This window comes from Lissotriton helveticus, chromosome 10 (assembly GCF_964261635.1).
Source record: "Lissotriton helveticus chromosome 10, aLisHel1.1, whole genome shotgun sequence".
NCBI classification, from domain to species: domain Eukaryota; kingdom Metazoa; phylum Chordata; class Amphibia; order Caudata; family Salamandridae; genus Lissotriton; species Lissotriton helveticus.
In genome coordinates, this window is record NC_136071.1 from 590,196,446 (window position 1) to 590,212,964 (window position 16,519).

Sequence of the window (16,519 nt, forward strand, 5' to 3'; positions counted from 1 at the left end):
CATCATCTGGGGGTCGTTCTTGTGCCTATTTTTATTTTGTTTAAGCTATGTTGTATTGTTGGGGCCTTTACACCTGTGACATTGCTGTGAAGGTTGTAAGTGGAAACATTGGCAGGTGCAGATAGAAGAGTTAGACCTAAGCCCCCCTCATGAGCCGTCAGGATGGCCGAGTGGTCTAAGGCGCCAGACTCAAGAGAGCTTGATCTTCAGTGTAGCTGAGCCTTCTGGTCTCCTCATGGAGGCGTGGGTTCAAATCCCACTTCTGACAGGTCCCTTTTACACCCGTAAATCTTCCTGTTTTTTGCAGTGCGTTCCCGGCAAACACCACAATCTTTGCAGGAACCTGTAGCATGTGAAGAGAAATCCACCAACAATCAGGCTGGGCCCTCAATCACAATTCCATGGATTTCTGGAAATGACACCTCAGGCACACCTTCCATTAAATTTGCACTCCATCACAGTAACTGCCATGCTGGGTTTCTAACTAAGCAGTTGATCCCATCATTTGTTGTGAGGCTCTCCTGCCACCTTTTGGGCAGAGAAGGCACTGTCCCTGCAAAAACACAGGCAGACATGTTCAACAGGGCTTCCTGGTTATGTGGGAGGAGCAGAATGCCATTGGTCCCCCCTTGCAAATTCTAATTTACATAAGGAAGACAGAGAGGTAGCTGGGAGTAGGCACTGCACACGGGCATTGCACTCTCTCTTATGATTTGCAGCCAATTCTAGATTGAGGCAGGAGGAAAGGAGGTGACTCGCCCAACAATGGCTATACTGAGAAGTCAGCCACTCTGGGTCTCCCAGGTGAGTGTTTCAGGCCTGTGAGCCACTCATATAAATCTCGCCTGATTGAGCCTGATCGAGCGCGTTTGAATCCAAATATCAAACCCCTCTTTCTCAGGCGCAGGAAATGGTGGGCCCTTCATTGCTTCTGGTGTGGAAGTCTATGGGGCAAGGGTCCAGGACTTGCAGAGGAGAACAATTGCCAGAAAGTGCTTGCTGTTCTCATCTGTGCCTTTTTTCTGCTCACTGGCTGATAGGAGATTGGCTGCCCCCTTTCTTGCTAGAGTGAAAAAACAACAACTTGAGAGAAAACATGACGTTGTGAGGCTCACTTAGAGGGAGACTAGCCAAATAGCCCTGCTTTTTTTCTGAAAGACGCTTCAGAAATTGTTCAAAATGTCTCCTGGCCACTCAGGCTCGTTGGTCTAGGGGTATGATTCTCGCTTCGGGTGCGAGAGGTCCTGGGTTCAAATCCCGGACGAGCCCATGCTGTGGACATTTTCAGGATGCTTGTAATATAGGAGCATTTCTTCTTTTCAATGCTATAAGACGCTGTGTATGTCGAGAAAGTTCCTTACCCTGCACGCTATTTTCCACTTGTGGCGGGATAAAGGAGTGCAGGACTTCTTTGCAACTGCTTTTCTGGGCCAGACCAGCATGGTAGGAACATTACATGCATAGTGTTTTTCTAGTGTAATTTCAGGATATGGTTTCAAAATCGCCTCTTGGAATAAAAGTGGTCCTCATTCCTGTCTTCCAAAGAAATAGAGACCGGGTAAGGAGAGCCCAACTTTGAGCTTCAAGGACATTGGCCCTTAGTCTGTGCATTCCAGCCCAATACATGCCAACAAGATTCCTGAGTTAGTGTCTGTTTCTGTAGTGTAGTGGTTATCACGTTCGCCTTACACGCGAAAGGTCCCTGGTTCGAGACCGGGCAGAAACAGCGGTTTGCTGTTTTTAACAGTGTTTGCCTTTACTGGCTGACTTTATAGGAAAGCTGAGATAATAGAGGCTGTCTATCCCTCACCAACCTGACGTAGTGTGCTCCAGGGATCTCAGTGACAGCTCGAAAAGAGAAGTGACGATAGCTTGCGCCATTCGCTTGCTCGCCCTTTGCTCTGAAGGGTGGGCCTACTTCATGAAAGCAAGGAATGAGAGCAGAAATGCTTTTCTTGTCCTCACCGCAAGCAGACACTTAGAGAAAACAAACTGTCTGAAGGACAGAGGCTTTTTAATTTCTTGTTTGATGACGGCCATGGAAAAGACAGCAATCATATTGCAGAAGAGAGCAACATGTGCAGTTGCTTGCTTTGGGTGAAGCATTCACCGACTAGCTGCCACTAACCCCTGGAGCCATGTCAGAGGTGACTCTTGCGTGGCTCGTTGGTCTAGGGGTATGATTCTTGCTTAGGGTGCGAGAGGTCCCGGGTTCAAATCCCGGACGAGCCCTTTTTAGAGCTAAACATACAAATCGTACTAAAAATGCACTATGCCTGACTATTTCTAGTAATACTCGGTTGATTTTTTGCTTAACATATTCCTAACCTCAGTAGAAAAAGGGATCACCGTGCTTTTTCTGCCTACCTGCTTAGTCTCAGTGTGTCCCAGGTGATGCTTTCCCAAGCTGTACTCGCAGACATTTAGGCATCAGATATTTGTCTGTCGATGCCTGCACAAGTAAATTTTGAATACGTCTAATTGCAAGCATGTTGGATGATATCTCTGAGGTTTTCACACTTGTTCTGCACATTCTGAGCCGCTGCTGATACAGCAGAATAGAAGTAGGGTGAAGCCTTGAGAGGAACTTTGCTTTAACAGTAGCAAGCAGCAAGGTCGTTTCTGTAGTGTAGTGGTCATCACGTTCGCCTAACACGCGAAAGGTCCCCGGTTCGAGGCCGGGCAGAAACACTGAGCGTTGGCTGCTTTTATGTGCACACTCTAAAACCTTATTATCTGAATGCAAGTTTAAGAAGAGGTGGTCTTTGAACACAGTGAGCCGTGGGAAACTTTCTTTACCTTTGCAAGACGAAACAAAGTTATCTGCATCCGTCATCTGGGGGTCGTTCTTGTGCCTATTTTTATTTTGTTTAAGCTATGTTGTATTGTTGGGGCCTTTACACCTGTGACATTGCTGTGAAGGTTGTAAGTGGAAACATTGGCAGGTGCAGATAGAAGAGTTAGACCTAAGCCCCCCTCATGAGCCGTCAGGATGGCCGAGTGGTCTAAGGCGCCAGACTCAAGAGAGCTTGATCTTCAGTGTAGCTGAGCCTTCTGGTCTCCTCATGGAGGCGTGGGTTCAAATCCCACTTCTGACAGGTCCCTTTTACACCCGTAAATCTTCCTGTTTTTTGCAGTGCGTTCCCGGCAAACACCACAATCTTTGCAGGAACCTGTAGCATGTGAAGAGAAATCCACCAACAATCAGGCTGGGCCCTCAATCACAATTCCATGGATTTCTGGAAATGACACCTCAGGCACACCTTCCATTAAACTTGCACTCCATCACAGTAACTGCCATGCTGGGTTTCTAACTAAGCAGTTGATCCCATCATTTGTTGTGAGGTTCTCCTGCCACCTTTTGGGCAGAGAAGGCACTGTCCCTGCAAAAACACAGGCAGACATGTTCAACAGGGCTTCCTGGTTATGTGGGAGGAGCAGAATGCCATTGGTCCCCCCTTGCAAATTCTAATTTACATAAGGAAGACAGAGAGGTAGCTGGGAGTAGGCACTGCACACGGGCATTGCACTCTCTCTTATGATTTGCAGCCAATTCTAGATTGAGGCAGGAGGAAAGGAGGTGACTCGCCCAACAATGGCTATACTGAGAAGTCAGCCACTCTGGGTCTCCCAGGTGAGTGTTTCAGGCCTGTGAGCCACTCATATAAATCTCGCCTGATCGAGCCTGATCGAGCGCTGAGCGAGCGCGTTTGAATCCAAATATCAAACCCCTCTTTCTCAGGCGCAGGAAATGGTGGGCCCTTCATTGCTTCTGGTGTGGAAGTCTATGGGGCAAGGGTCCAGGACTTGCAGAGGAGAACAATTGCCAGAAAGTGCTTGCTGTTCTCATCTGTGCCTTTTTTCTGCTCACTGGCTGATAGGAGATTGGCTGCCCCCTTTCTTGCTAGAGTGAAAAAACAACAACTTGAGAGAAAACATTACGTTGTGAGGCTCACTTAGAGGGAGACTAGCCAAATAGCCCTGCTTTTTTTCTGAAAGACGCTTCAGAAATTGTTCAAAATGTCTCCTGGCCACTCAGGCTCGTTGGTCTAGGGGTATGATTCTCGTTTCGGGTGCGAGAGGTCCCGGGTTCAAATCCCGGACGAGCCCATGCTGTGGACATTTTCAGGATGCTTGTAATATAGGAGCATTTCTTCTTTTCAATGCTATAAGACGCTGTGTATGTCGAGAAAGTTCCTTACCCTGCACGCTATTTTCCACTTGTGGCGGGATAAAGGAGTGCAGGACTTCTTTGCAACTGCTTTTCTGGGCCAGACCAGCATGGTAGGAACATTACATGCATAGTGTTTTTCTAGTGTAATTTCAGGATATGGTTTCAAAATCGCCTCTTGGAATAAAAGTGGTCCTCATTCCTGTCTTCCAAAGAAATAGAGACCGGGTAAGGAGAGCCCAACTTTGAGCTTCAAGGACATTGGCCCTTAGTCTGTGCATTCCAGCCCAATACATGCCAACAAGATTCCTGAGTTAGTGTCTGTTTCTGTAGTGTAGTGGTTATCACGTTCGCCTTACACGCGAAAGGTCCCTGGTTCGAGACCGGGCAGAAACAGCGGTTTGCTGTTTTTAACAGTGTTTGCCTTTACTGGCTGACTTTATAGGAAAGCTGAGATAATAGAGGCTGTCTATCCCTCACCAACCTGACGTAGTGTGCTCCAGGGATCTCAGTGACAGCTCGAAAAGAGAAGTGACGATAGCTTGCGCCATTCGCTTGCTCGCCCTTTGCTCTGAAGGGTGGGCCTACTTCATGAAAGCAAGGAATGAGAGCAGAAATGCTTTTCTTGTCCTCACCACAAGCAGACACTTAGAGAAAACAAACTGTCTGAAGGACAGAGGCTTTTTAATTTCTTGTTTGATGACGGCCATGGAAAAGACAGCAATCATATTGCAGAAGAGAGCAACATGTGCAGTTGCTTGCTTTGGGTGAAGCATTCACTGACTAGCTGCCACTAACCCCTGGAGCCGTGTCAGAGGTGACTCTTGCGTGGCTCGTTGGTCTAGGGGTATGATTCTCGCTTAGGGTGCGAGAGGTCCCGGGTTCAAATCCCGGACGAGCCCTTTTTTAGAGCTAAACATACAAATCGTACTAAAAATGCACTATGCCTGACTATTTCTAGTAATACTCGGTGCATTGTTGCGCAACATATTCCTAACCTCAGAAGAAAAATGGATCACCGTGCTTTTTCTGCCTACCTGCTTAGTCTCAGTGTGTCCCAGGTGATGCTTTCCCAAGCTGTACTCGCAGACATTTAGGCATCAGATATTTGTCTGTCGATGCCTGCACAAGTAAATTTTGAATACGTCTAATTGCAAGCATGTTGGATGATATCTCTGAGGTTTTCACACTTGTTCTGCACATTCTGAGCCGCTGCTGATACAGCAGAATAGAAGTAGGGTGAAGCCTTGAGAGGAACTTTGCTTTAACAGTAGCAAGCAGCAAGGTCGTTTCTGTAGTGTAGTGGTCATCACGTTCGCCTAACACGCGAAAGGTCCCCGGTTCGAGACCGGGCAGAAACACTGAGCGTTGGCTGCTTTTATGTGCACACTCTAAAACCTTATTATCTGAATGCAAGTTTAAGAAGAGGTGGTCTTTGAACACAGTGAGCCGTGGGAAACTTTCTTTACCTTTGCAAGACGAAACAAAGTTATCTGCATCCATCATCTGGGGGTCGTTCTTGTGCCTATTTTTATTTTGTTTAAGCTATGTTGTATTGTTGGGGCCTTTACACCTGTGACATTGCTGTGAAGGTTGTAAGTGGAAACATTGGCAGGTGCAGATAGAAGAGTTAGACCTAAACCCCCCTCATGAGCCGTCAGGATGGCCGAGTGGTCTAAGGCGCCAGACTCAAGAGAGCTTGATCTTCAGTGTAGCTGAGCCTTCTGGTCTCCTCATGGAGGCGTGGGTTCAAATCCCACTTCTGACAGGTCCCGTTTACACCCGTAAATCTTCCTGTTTTTTGCAGTGCGTTCCCGGCAAACACCACAATCTTTGCAGGAACCTGTAGCATGTGAAGAGAAATCCACCAACAATCAGGCTGGGCCCTCAATCACAATTCCATGGATTTCTGGAAATGACACCTCAGGCACACCTTCCATTAAATTTGCACTCCATCACAGTAACTGCCATGCTGGGTTTCTAACTAAGCAGTTGATCCCATCATTTGTTGTGAGGCTCTCCTGCCACCTTTTGGGCAGAGAAGGCACTGTCCCTGCAAAAACACAGGCAGACATGTTCAACAGGGCTTCCTGGTTATGTGGGAGGAGCAGAATGCCATTGGTCCCCCCTTGCAAATTCTAATTTACATAAGGAAGACAGAGAGGTAGCTGGGAGTAGGCACTGCACACGGGCATTGCACTCTCTCTTATGATTTGCAGCCAATTCTAGATTGAGGCAGGAGGAAAGGAGGTGACTCGCCCAACAATGGCTATACTGAGAAGTCAGCCACTCTGGGTCTCCCAGGTGAGTGTTTCAGGCCTGTGAGCCACTCATATAAATCTCGCCTGATTGAGCCTGATCGAGCGCTGAGCGAGCGCGTTTGAATCCAAATATCAAACCCCTCTTTCTCAGGCGCAGGAAATGGTGGGCCCTTCATTGCTTCTGGTGTGGAAGTCTATGGGGCAAGGGTCCAGGACTTGCAGAGGAGAACAATTGCCAGAAAGTGCTTGCTGTTCTCATCTGTGCCTTTTTTCTGCTCACTGGCTGATAGGAGATTGGCTGCCCCCTTTCTTGCTAGAGTGAAAAAACAACAACTTGAGAGAAAACATGACGTTGTGAGGCTCACTTAGAGGGAGACTAGCCAAATAGCCCTGCTTTTTTTCTGAAAGACGCTTCAGAAATTGTTCAAAATGTCTCCTGGCCACTCAGGCTCGTTGGTCTAGGGGTATGATTCTCGCTTCGGGTGCGAGAGGTCCTGGGTTCAAATCCCGGACGAGCCCATGCTGTGGACATTTTCAGGATGCTTGTAATATAGGAGCATTTCTTCTTTTCAATGCTATAAGACGCTGTGTATGTCGAGAAAGTTCCTTACCCTGCACGCTATTTTCCACTTGTGGCGGGATAAAGGAGTGCAGGACTTCTTTGCAACTGCTTTTCTGGGCCAGACCAGCATGGTAGGAACATTACATGCATAGTGTTTTTCTAGTGTAATTTCAGGATATGGTTTCAAAATCGCCTCTTGGAATAAAAGTGGTCCTCATTCCTGTCTTCCAAAGAAATAGAGACCGGGTAAGGAGAGCCCAACTTTGAGCTTCAAGGACATTGGCCCTTAGTCTGTGCATTCCAGCCCAATACATGCCAACAAGAATCCTGAGTTAGTGTCTGTTTCTGTAGTGTAGTGGTTATCACGTTCGCCTTACACGCGAAAGGTCCCTGGTTCGAGACCGGGCAGAAACAGCGGTTTGCTGTTTTTAACAGTGTTTGCCTTTACTGGCTGACTTTATAGGAAAGCTGAGATAATAGAGGCTGTCTATCCCTCACCAACCTGACGTAGTGTGCTCCAGGGATCTCAGTGACAGCTCGAAAAGAGAAGTGACGATAGCTTGCGCCATTCGCTTGCTCGCCCTTTGCTCTGAAGGGTGGGCCTACTTCATGAAAGCAAGGAATGAGAGCAGAAATGCTTTTCTTGTCCTCACCGCAAGCAGACACTTAGAGAAAACAAACTGTCTGAAGGACGGAGGCTTTTTAATTTCTTGTTTGATGACGGCCATGGAAAAGACAGCAATCATATTGCAGAAGAGAGCAACATGTGCAGTTGCTTGCTTTGGGTGAAGCATTCACCGACTAGCTGCCACTAACCCCTGGAGCCATGTCAGAGGTGACTCTTGCGTGGCTCGTTGGTCTAGGGGTATGATTCTCGCTTAGGGTGCGAGAGGTCCCGGGTTCAAATCCCGGACGAGCCCTTTTTAGAGCTAAACATACAAATCGTACTAAAAATGCACTATGCCTGACTATTTCTAGTAATACTCGGTTGATTTTTTGCTTAACATATTCCTAACCTCAGTAGAAAAATGGATCACCGTGCTTTTTCTGCCTACCTGCTTAGTCTCAGTGTGTCCCAGGTGATGCTTTCCCAAGCTGTACTCGCAGACATTTAGGCATCAGATATTTGTCTGTCGATGCCTGCACAAGTAAATTTTGAATACGTCTAATTGCAAGCATGTTGGATGATATCTCTGAGGTTTTCACACTTGTTCTGCACATTCTGAGCCGCTGCTGATACAGCAGAATAGAAGTAGGGTGAAGCCTTGAGAGGAACTTTGCTTTAACAGTAGCAAGCAGCAAGGTCGTTTCTGTAGTGTAGTGGTCATCACGTTCGCCTAACACGCGAAAGGTCCCCGTTTCGAGACCGGGCAGAAACACTGAGCGTTGGCTGCTTTTATGTGCACACTCTAAAACCTTATTATCTGAATGCAAGTTTAAGAAGAGGTGGTCTTTGAACACAGTGAGTCGTGGGAAACTTTCTTTACCTTTGCAAGACGAAACAAAGTTATCTGCATCCATCATCTGGGGGTCGTTCTTGTGCCTATTTTTATTTTGTTTAAGCTATGTTGTATTGTTGGGGCCTTTACACCTGTGACATTGCTGTGAAGGTTGTAAGTGGAAACATTGGCAGGTGCAGATAGAAGAGTTAGACCTAAGCCCCCCCTCATGAGCCGTCAGGATGGCCGAGTGGTCTAAGGCGCCAGACTCAAGAGAGCTTGATCTTCAGTGTAGCTGAGCCTTCTGTTCTCCTCATGGAGGCGTGGGTTCAAATCCCACTTCTGACAGGTCCCTTTTACACCCGTAAATCTTCCTGTTTTTTGCAGTGCGTTCCCGGCAAACACCACAATCTTTGCAGGAACCTGTAGCATGTGAAGAGAAATCCACCAACAATCAGGCTGGGCCCTTAATCACAATTCCATGGATTTCTGGAAATGACACCTCAGGCACACCTTCCATTAAATTTGCACTCCATCACAGTAACTGCCATGCTGGGTTTCTAACTGAGCAGTTGATCCCATCATTTGTTGTGAGGCTCTCCTGCCACCTTTTGGGCAGAGAATGCACTGTCCCTGCAAAAACACAGGCAGACATGTTCAACAGGGCTTCCTGGTTATGTGGGAGGAGCAGAATGCCATTGGTCCCCCCTTGCAAATTCTAATTTACATAAGGAAGACAGAGAGGTAGCTGGGAGTAGGCACTGCACACGGGCATTGCACTCTCTCTTATGATTTTCAGCCAATTCTAGATTGAGGCAGGAGGAAAGGAGGTGACTCGCCCAACAATGGCTATACTGAGAAGTCAGCCACTCTGGGTCTCCCAGGTGAGTGTTTCAGGCCTGTGAGCCACTCATATAAATCTCGCCTGATCGAGCGCTGAGCGAGCGCGTTTGAATCCAAATATCAAACCCCTCTTTCTCAGGCGCAGGAAATGGTGGGCCCTTCATTGCTTCTGGTGTGGAAGTCTATGGGGCAAGGGTCCAGGACTTGCAGAGGAGAACAATTGCCAGAAAGTGCTTGCTGTTCTCATCTGTGCCTTTTTTCTGCTCACTGGCTGATAGGAGATTGGCTGCCCCCTTTCTTGCTAGAGTGAAAAAACAACAACTTGAGAGAAAACATGACGTTGTGAGGCTCACTTAGAGGGAGACTAGCCAAATAGCCCTGCTTTTTTTCTGAAAGACGCTTCAGAAATTGTTCAAAATGTCTCCTGGCCACTCAGGCTCGTTGGTCTAGGGGTATGATTCTCGCTTCGGGTGCGAGAGGTCCTGGGTTCAAATCCCGGACGAGCCCATGCTGTGGACATTTTCAGGATGCTTGTAATATAGGAGCATTTCTTCTTTTCAATGCTATAAGACGCTGTGTATGTCGAGAAAGTTCCTTACCCTGCACGCTATTTTCCACTTGTGGCGGGATAAAGGAGTGCAGGACTTCTTTGCAACTGCTTTTCTGGGCCAGACCAGCATGGTAGGAACATTACATGCATAGTGTTTTTCTAGTGTAATTTCAGGATATGGTTTCAAAATCGCCTCTTGGAATAAAAGTGGTCCTCATTCCTGTCTTCCAAAGAAATAGAGACCGGGTAAGGAGAGCCCAACTTTGAGCTTCAAGGACATTGGCCCTTAGTCTGTGCATTCCAGCCCAATACATGCCAACAAGATTCCTGAGTTAGTGTCTGTTTCTGTAGTGTAGTGGTTATCACGTTCGCCTTACACGCGAAAGGTCCCTGGTTCGAGACCGGGCAGAAACAGCGGTTTGCTGTTTTTAACAGTGTTTGCCTTTACTGGCTGACTTTATAGGAAAGCTGAGATAATAGAGGCTGTCTATCCCTCACCAACCTGACGTAGTGTGCTCCAGGGATCTCAGTGACAGCTCGAAAAGAGAAGTGACGATAGCTTGCGCCATTCGCTTGCTCGCCCTTTGCTCTGAAGGGTGGGCCTACTTCATGAAGGCAAGGAATGAGAGCAGAAATGCTTTTCTTGTCCTCACCGCAAGCAGACACTTAGAGAAAACAAACTGTCTGAAGGACAGAGGCTTTTTAATTTCTTGTTTGATGACGGCCATGGAAAAGACAGCAATCATATTGCAGAAGAGAGCAACATGTGCAGTTGCTTGCTTTGGGTGAAGCATTCACCGACTAGCTGCCACTAACCCCTGGAGCCATGTCAGAGGTGACTCTTGCGTGGCTCGTTGGTCTAGGGGTATGATTCTCGCTTAGGGTGCGAGAGGTCCCGGGTTCAAATCCCGGACGAGCCCTTTTTAGAGCTAAACATACAAATCGTACTAAAAATGCACTATGCCTGACTATTTCTAGTAATACTCGGTTGATTTTTTGCTTAACATATTCCTAACCTCAGTAGAAAAATGGATCACCGTGCTTTTTCTGCCTACCTGCTTAGTCTCAGTGTGTCCCAGGTGATGCTTTCCCAAGCTGTACTCGCAGACATTTAGGCATCAGATATTTGTCTGTCGATGCCTGCACAAGTAAATTTTGAATACGTCTAATTGCAAGCATGTTGGATGATATCTCTGAGGTTTTCACACTTGTTCTGCACATTCTGAGCCGCTGCTGATACAGCAGAATAGAAGTAGGGTGAAGCCTTGAGAGGAACTTTGCTTTAACAGTAGCAAGCAGCAAGGTCGTTTCTGTAGTGTAGTGGTCATCACGTTCGCCTAACACGCGAAAGGTCCCCGTTTCGAGACCGGGCAGAAACACTGAGCGTTGGCTGCTTTTATGTGCACACTCTAAAACCTTATTATCTGAATGCAAGTTTAAGAAGAGGTGGTCTTTGAACACAGTGAGTCGTGGGAAACTTTCTTTACCTTTGCAAGACGAAACAAAGTTATCTGCATCCATCATCTGGGGGTCGTTCTTGTGCCTATTTTTATTTTGTTTAAGCTATGTTGTATTGTTGGGGCCTTTACACCTGTGACATTGCTGTGAAGGTTGTAAGTGGAAACATTGGCAGGTGCAGATAGAAGAGTTAGACCTAAGCCCCCCCTCATGAGCCGTCAGGATGGCCGAGTGGTCTAAGGCGCCAGACTCAAGAGAGCTTGATCTTCAGTGTAGCTGAGCCTTCTGTTCTCCTCATGGAGGCGTGGGTTCAAATCCCACTTCTGACAGGTCCCTTTTACACCCGTAAATCTTCCTGTTTTTTGCAGTGCGTTCCCGGCAAACACCACAATCTTTGCAGGAACCTGTAGCATGTGAAGAGAAATCCACCAACAATCAGGCTGGGCCCTTAATCACAATTCCATGGATTTCTGGAAATGACACCTCAGGCACACCTTCCATTAAATTTGCACTCCATCACAGTAACTGCCATGCTGGGTTTCTAACTGAGCAGTTGATCCCATCATTTGTTGTGAGGCTCTCCTGCCACCTTTTGGGCAGAGAAGGCACTGTCCCTGCAAAAACACAGGCAGACATGTTCAACAGGGCTTCCTGGTTATGTGGGAGGAGCAGAATGCCATTGGTCCCCCCTTGCAAATTCTAATTTACATAAGGAAGACAGAGAGGTAGCTGGGAGTAGGCACTGCACACGGGCATTGCACTCTCTCTTATGATTTGCAGCCAATTCTAGATTGAGGCAGGAGGAAAGGAGGTGACTCGCCCAACAATGGCTATACTGAGAAGTCAGCCACTCTGGGTCTCCCAGGTGAGTGTTTCAGGCCTGTGAGCCACTCATATAAATCTCGCCTGATTGAGCCTGATCGAGCGCTGAGCGAGCGCGTTTGAATCCAAATATCAAACCCCTCTTTCTCAGGCGCAGGAAATGGTGGGCCCTTCATTGCTTCTGGTGTGGAAGTCTATGGGGCAAGGGTCCAGGACTTGCAGAGGAGAACAATTGCCAGAAAGTGCTTGCTGTTCTCATCTGTGCCTTTTTTCTGCTCACTGGCTGATAGGAGATTGGCTGCCCCCTTTCTTGCTAGAGTGAAAAAACAACAACTTGAGAGAAAACATGACGTTGTGAGGCTCACTTAGAGGGAGACTAGCCAAATAGCCCTGCTTTTTTTCTGAAAGACGCTTCAGAAATTGTTCAAAATGTCTCCTGGCCACTCAGGCTCGTTGGTCTAGGGGTATGATTCTCGCTTCGGGTGCGAGAGGTCCTGGGTTCAAATCCCGGACGAGCCCATGCTGTGGACATTTTCAGGATGCTTGTAATATAGGAGCATTTCTTCTTTTCAATGCTATAAGACGCTGTGTATGTCGAGAAAGTTCCTTACCCTGCACGCTATTTTCCACTTGTGGCGGGATAAAGGAGTGCAGGACTTCTTTGCAACTGCTTTTCTGGGCCAGACCAGCATGGTAGGAACATTACATGCATAGTGTTTTTCTAGTGTAATTTCAGGATATGGTTTCAAAATCGCCTCTTGGAATAAAAGTGGTCCTCATTCCTGTCTTCCAAAGAAATAGAGACCGGGTAAGGAGAGCCCAACTTTGAGCTTCAAGGACATTGGCCCTTAGTCTGTGCATTCCAGCCCAATACATGCCAACAAGATTCCTGAGTTAGTGTCTGTTTCTGTAGTGTAGTGGTTATCACGTTCGCCTTACACGCGAAAGGTCCCTGGTTCGAGACCGGGCAGAAACAGCGGTTTGCTGTTTTTAACAGTGTTTGCCTTTACTGGCTGACTTTATAGGAAAGCTGAGATAATAGAGGCTGTCTATCCCTCACCAACCTGACGTAGTGTGCTCCAGGGATCTCAGTGACAGCTCGAAAAGAGAAGTGACGATAGCTTGCGCCATTCGCTTGCTCGCCCTTTGCTCTGAAGGGTGGGCCTACTTCATGAAAGCAAGGAATGAGAGCAGAAATGCTTTTCTTGTCCTCACCGCAAGCAGACACTTAGAGAAAACAAACTGTCTGAAGGACAGAGGCTTTTTAATTTCTTGTTTGATGACGGCCATGGAAAAGACAGCAATCATATTGCAGAAGAGAGCAACATGTGCAGTTGCTTGCTTTGGGTGAAGCATTCACCGACTAGCTGCCACTAACCCCTGGAGCCATGTCAGAGGTGACTCTTGCGTGGCTCGTTGGTCTAGGGGTATGATTCTCGCTTAGGGTGCGAGAGGTCCCGGGTTCAAATCCCGGACGAGCCCTTTTTAGAGCTAAACATACAAATCGTACTAAAAATGCACTATGCCTGACTATTTCTAGTAATACTCGGTTGATTTTTTGCTTAACATATTCCTAACCTCAGTAGAAAAATGGATCACCGTGCTTTTTCTGCCTACCTGCTTAGTCTCAGTGTGTCCCAGGTGATGCTTTCCCAAGCTGTACTCGCAGACATTTAGGCATCAGATATTTGTCTGTCGATGCCTGCACAAGTAAATTTTGAATACGTCTAATTGCAAGCATGTTGGATGATATCTCTGAGGTTTTCACACTTGTTCTGCACATTCTGAGCCGCTGCTGATACAGCAGAATAGAAGTAGGGTGAAGCCTTGAGAGGAACTTTGCTTTAACAGTAGCAAGCAGCAAGGTCGTTTCTGTAGTGTAGTGGTCATCACGTTCGCCTAACACGCGAAAGGTCCCCGTTTCGAGACCGGGCAGAAACACTGAGCGTTGGCTGCTTTTATGTGCACACTCTAAAACCTTATTATCTGAATGCAAGTTTAAGAAGAGGTGGTCTTTGAACACAGTGAGTCGTGGGAAACTTTCTTTACCTTTGCAAGACGAAACAAAGTTATCTGCATCCATCATCTGGGGGTCGTTCTTGTGCCTATTTTTATTTTGTTTAAGCTATGTTGTATTGTTGGGGCCTTTACACCTGTGACATTGCTGTGAAGGTTGTAAGTGGAAACATTGGCAGGTGCAGATAGAAGAGTTAGACCTAAGCCCCCCCTCATGAGCCGTCAGGATGGCCGAGTGGTCTAAGGCGCCAGACTCAAGAGAGCTTGATCTTCAGTGTAGCTGAGCCTTCTGTTCTCCTCATGGAGGCGTGGGTTCAAATCCCACTTCTGACAGGTCCCTTTTACACCCGTAAATCTTCCTGTTTTTTGCAGTGCGTTCCCGGCAAACACCACAATCTTTGCAGGAACCTGTAGCATGTGAAGAGAAATCCACCAACAATCAGGCTGGGCCCTTAATCACAATTCCATGGATTTCTGGAAATGACACCTCAGGCACACCTTCCATTAAATTTGCACTCCATCACAGTAACTGCCATGCTGGGTTTCTAACTGAGCAGTTGATCCCATCATTTGTTGTGAGGCTCTCCTGCCACCTTTTGGGCAGAGAAGGCACTGTCCCTGCAAAAACACAGGCAGACATGTTCAACAGGGCTTCCTGGTTATGTGGGAGGAGCAGAATGCCATTGGTCCCCCCTTGCAAATTCTAATTTACATAAGGAAGACAGAGAGGTAGCTGGGAGTAGGCACTGCACACGGGCATTGCACTCTCTCTTATGATTTGCAGCCAATTCTAGATTGAGGCAGGAGGAAAGGAGGTGACTCGCCCAACAATGGCTATACTGAGACGTCAGCCACTCTGGGTCTCCCAGGTGAGTGTTTCAGGCCTGTGAACCACTCATATAAATCTCGCCTGATCGAGCCTGATCGAGCGCTGAGCGAGCGCGTTTGAATCCAAATATCAAACCCCTCTTTCTCAGGCGCAGGAAATGGTGGGCCCTTCATTGCTTCTGGTGTGGAAGTCTATGGGGCAAGGGTCCAGGACTTGCAGAGGAGAACAATTGCCAGAAAGTGCTTGCTGTTCTCATCTGTGCCTTTTTTCTGCTCACTGGCTGATAGGAGATTGGCTGCCCCCTTTCTTGCTAGAGTGAAAAAACAACAACTTGAGAGAAAACATTACGTTGTGAGGCTCACTTAGAGGGAGACTAGCCAAATAGCCCTGCTTTTTTTCTGAAAGACGCTTCAGAAATTGTTCAAAATGTCTCCTGGCCACTCAGGCTCGTTGGTCTAGGGGTATGATTCTCGTTTCGGGTGCGAGAGGTCCCGGGTTCAAATCCCGGACGAGCCCATGCTGTGGACATTTTCAGGATGCTTGTAATATAGGAGCATTTCTTCTTTTCAATGCTATAAGACGCTGTGTATGTCGAGAAAGTTCCTTACCCTGCACGCTATTTTCCACTTGTGGCGGGATAAAGGAGTGCAGGACTTCTTTGCAACTGCTTTTCTGGGCCAGACCAGCATGGTAGGAACATTACATGCATAGTGTTTTTCTAGTGTAATTTCAGGATATGGTTTCAAAATCGCCTCTTGGAATAAAAGTGGTCCTCATTCCTGTCTTCCAAAGAAATAGAGACCGGGTAAGGAGAGCCCAACTTTGAGCTTCAAGGACATTGGCCCTTAGTCTGTGCATTCCAGCCCAATACATGCCAACAAGATTCCTGAGTTAGTGTCTGTTTCTGTAGTGTAGTGGTTATCACGTTCGCCTTACACGCGAAAGGTCCCTGGTTCGAGACCGGGCAGAAACAGCGGTTTGCTGTTTTTAACAGTGTTTGCCTTTACTGGCTGACTTTATAGGAAAGCTGAGATAATAGAGGCTGTCTATCCCTCACCAACCTGACGTAGTGTGCTCCAGGGATCTCAGTGACAGCTCGAAAAGAGAAGTGACGATAGCTTGCGCCATTCGCTTGCTCGCCCTTTGCTCTGAAGGGTGGGCCTACTTCATGAAAGCAAGGAATGAGAGCAGAAATGCTTTTCTTGTCCTCACCACAAGCAGACACTTAGAGAAAACAAACTGTCTGAAGGACAGAGGCTTTTTAATTTCTTGTTTGATGACGGCCATGGAAAAGACAGCAATCATATTGCAGAAGAGAGCAACATGTGCAGTTGCTTGCTTTGGGTGAAGCATTAACTGACTAGCTGCCACTAACCCCTGGAGCCGTGTCAGAGGTGACTCTTGCGTGGCTCGTTGGTCTAGGGGTATGATTCTCGCTTAGGGTGCGAGAGGTCCCGGGTTCAAATCCCGGACGAGCCCTTTTTTAGAGCTAAACATACAAATCGTACTAAAAATGCACTATGCCTGACTATTTCTAGTAATACTCGGTGCATTGTTGCGCAACATAT

The 16,519-nt window shown here is 47.3% G+C and overlaps 29 non-coding genes across 29 annotated transcripts; all 29 read left to right on the top strand.

Annotated features, from left to right (window-relative positions):
- The first annotated feature begins 156 nt into the window (after nt 1-156).
- TRNAL-CAA (transfer RNA leucine (anticodon CAA)) lies at nt 157-268 on the top strand. Its single transcript has 2 exons — nt 157-194; nt 223-268. It is a non-coding gene; the product is annotated as a tRNA-Leu (tRNA).
- Nucleotides 269-1,197: 929 nt separating this feature from the next.
- On the top strand, nt 1,198-1,269 carry TRNAP-CGG (transfer RNA proline (anticodon CGG)). The gene has a single exon. It is a non-coding gene; the product is annotated as a tRNA-Pro (tRNA).
- Nucleotides 1,270-1,653: 384 nt separating this feature from the next.
- On the top strand, nt 1,654-1,726 carry TRNAV-UAC (transfer RNA valine (anticodon UAC)). Its single transcript has one exon. It is a non-coding gene; the product is annotated as a tRNA-Val (tRNA).
- Nucleotides 1,727-2,160: 434 nt separating this feature from the next.
- Nucleotides 2,161-2,232, top strand: TRNAP-AGG (transfer RNA proline (anticodon AGG)). The gene has a single exon. It is a non-coding gene; the product is annotated as a tRNA-Pro (tRNA).
- A 386-nt stretch (nt 2,233-2,618) lies between these two features.
- TRNAV-AAC (transfer RNA valine (anticodon AAC)) lies at nt 2,619-2,691 on the top strand. The gene has a single exon. It is a non-coding gene; the product is annotated as a tRNA-Val (tRNA).
- A 295-nt stretch (nt 2,692-2,986) lies between these two features.
- Nucleotides 2,987-3,098, top strand: TRNAL-CAA (transfer RNA leucine (anticodon CAA)). The gene is made up of 2 exons: nt 2,987-3,024; nt 3,053-3,098. It is a non-coding gene; the product is annotated as a tRNA-Leu (tRNA).
- Nucleotides 3,099-4,038: 940 nt separating this feature from the next.
- Nucleotides 4,039-4,110, top strand: TRNAP-CGG (transfer RNA proline (anticodon CGG)). Its single transcript has one exon. It is a non-coding gene; the product is annotated as a tRNA-Pro (tRNA).
- A 384-nt stretch (nt 4,111-4,494) lies between these two features.
- Nucleotides 4,495-4,567, top strand: TRNAV-UAC (transfer RNA valine (anticodon UAC)). Its single transcript has one exon. It is a non-coding gene; the product is annotated as a tRNA-Val (tRNA).
- A 434-nt stretch (nt 4,568-5,001) lies between these two features.
- On the top strand, nt 5,002-5,073 carry TRNAP-AGG (transfer RNA proline (anticodon AGG)). The gene has a single exon. It is a non-coding gene; the product is annotated as a tRNA-Pro (tRNA).
- A 386-nt stretch (nt 5,074-5,459) lies between these two features.
- TRNAV-AAC (transfer RNA valine (anticodon AAC)) lies at nt 5,460-5,532 on the top strand. The gene has a single exon. It is a non-coding gene; the product is annotated as a tRNA-Val (tRNA).
- A 295-nt stretch (nt 5,533-5,827) lies between these two features.
- Nucleotides 5,828-5,939, top strand: TRNAL-CAA (transfer RNA leucine (anticodon CAA)). The gene is made up of 2 exons: nt 5,828-5,865; nt 5,894-5,939. It is a non-coding gene; the product is annotated as a tRNA-Leu (tRNA).
- A 940-nt stretch (nt 5,940-6,879) lies between these two features.
- Nucleotides 6,880-6,951, top strand: TRNAP-CGG (transfer RNA proline (anticodon CGG)). Its single transcript has one exon. It is a non-coding gene; the product is annotated as a tRNA-Pro (tRNA).
- Nucleotides 6,952-7,335: 384 nt separating this feature from the next.
- TRNAV-UAC (transfer RNA valine (anticodon UAC)) lies at nt 7,336-7,408 on the top strand. The gene has a single exon. It is a non-coding gene; the product is annotated as a tRNA-Val (tRNA).
- A 434-nt stretch (nt 7,409-7,842) lies between these two features.
- On the top strand, nt 7,843-7,914 carry TRNAP-AGG (transfer RNA proline (anticodon AGG)). The gene has a single exon. It is a non-coding gene; the product is annotated as a tRNA-Pro (tRNA).
- Nucleotides 7,915-8,300: 386 nt separating this feature from the next.
- TRNAV-AAC (transfer RNA valine (anticodon AAC)) lies at nt 8,301-8,373 on the top strand. Its single transcript has one exon. It is a non-coding gene; the product is annotated as a tRNA-Val (tRNA).
- A 296-nt stretch (nt 8,374-8,669) lies between these two features.
- TRNAL-CAA (transfer RNA leucine (anticodon CAA)) lies at nt 8,670-8,781 on the top strand. Its single transcript has 2 exons — nt 8,670-8,707; nt 8,736-8,781. It is a non-coding gene; the product is annotated as a tRNA-Leu (tRNA).
- Nucleotides 8,782-9,711: 930 nt separating this feature from the next.
- Nucleotides 9,712-9,783, top strand: TRNAP-CGG (transfer RNA proline (anticodon CGG)). Its single transcript has one exon. It is a non-coding gene; the product is annotated as a tRNA-Pro (tRNA).
- Nucleotides 9,784-10,167: 384 nt separating this feature from the next.
- On the top strand, nt 10,168-10,240 carry TRNAV-UAC (transfer RNA valine (anticodon UAC)). The gene has a single exon. It is a non-coding gene; the product is annotated as a tRNA-Val (tRNA).
- Nucleotides 10,241-10,674: 434 nt separating this feature from the next.
- TRNAP-AGG (transfer RNA proline (anticodon AGG)) lies at nt 10,675-10,746 on the top strand. Its single transcript has one exon. It is a non-coding gene; the product is annotated as a tRNA-Pro (tRNA).
- Nucleotides 10,747-11,132: 386 nt separating this feature from the next.
- On the top strand, nt 11,133-11,205 carry TRNAV-AAC (transfer RNA valine (anticodon AAC)). The gene has a single exon. It is a non-coding gene; the product is annotated as a tRNA-Val (tRNA).
- Nucleotides 11,206-11,501: 296 nt separating this feature from the next.
- On the top strand, nt 11,502-11,613 carry TRNAL-CAA (transfer RNA leucine (anticodon CAA)). The gene is made up of 2 exons: nt 11,502-11,539; nt 11,568-11,613. It is a non-coding gene; the product is annotated as a tRNA-Leu (tRNA).
- Nucleotides 11,614-12,553: 940 nt separating this feature from the next.
- On the top strand, nt 12,554-12,625 carry TRNAP-CGG (transfer RNA proline (anticodon CGG)). Its single transcript has one exon. It is a non-coding gene; the product is annotated as a tRNA-Pro (tRNA).
- Nucleotides 12,626-13,009: 384 nt separating this feature from the next.
- On the top strand, nt 13,010-13,082 carry TRNAV-UAC (transfer RNA valine (anticodon UAC)). Its single transcript has one exon. It is a non-coding gene; the product is annotated as a tRNA-Val (tRNA).
- Nucleotides 13,083-13,516: 434 nt separating this feature from the next.
- TRNAP-AGG (transfer RNA proline (anticodon AGG)) lies at nt 13,517-13,588 on the top strand. Its single transcript has one exon. It is a non-coding gene; the product is annotated as a tRNA-Pro (tRNA).
- A 386-nt stretch (nt 13,589-13,974) lies between these two features.
- On the top strand, nt 13,975-14,047 carry TRNAV-AAC (transfer RNA valine (anticodon AAC)). Its single transcript has one exon. It is a non-coding gene; the product is annotated as a tRNA-Val (tRNA).
- Nucleotides 14,048-14,343: 296 nt separating this feature from the next.
- On the top strand, nt 14,344-14,455 carry TRNAL-CAA (transfer RNA leucine (anticodon CAA)). Its single transcript has 2 exons — nt 14,344-14,381; nt 14,410-14,455. It is a non-coding gene; the product is annotated as a tRNA-Leu (tRNA).
- Nucleotides 14,456-15,395: 940 nt separating this feature from the next.
- Nucleotides 15,396-15,467, top strand: TRNAP-CGG (transfer RNA proline (anticodon CGG)). The gene has a single exon. It is a non-coding gene; the product is annotated as a tRNA-Pro (tRNA).
- A 384-nt stretch (nt 15,468-15,851) lies between these two features.
- Nucleotides 15,852-15,924, top strand: TRNAV-UAC (transfer RNA valine (anticodon UAC)). Its single transcript has one exon. It is a non-coding gene; the product is annotated as a tRNA-Val (tRNA).
- A 434-nt stretch (nt 15,925-16,358) lies between these two features.
- On the top strand, nt 16,359-16,430 carry TRNAP-AGG (transfer RNA proline (anticodon AGG)). Its single transcript has one exon. It is a non-coding gene; the product is annotated as a tRNA-Pro (tRNA).
- The last annotated feature ends 89 nt before the right edge of the window (nt 16,431-16,519 follow it).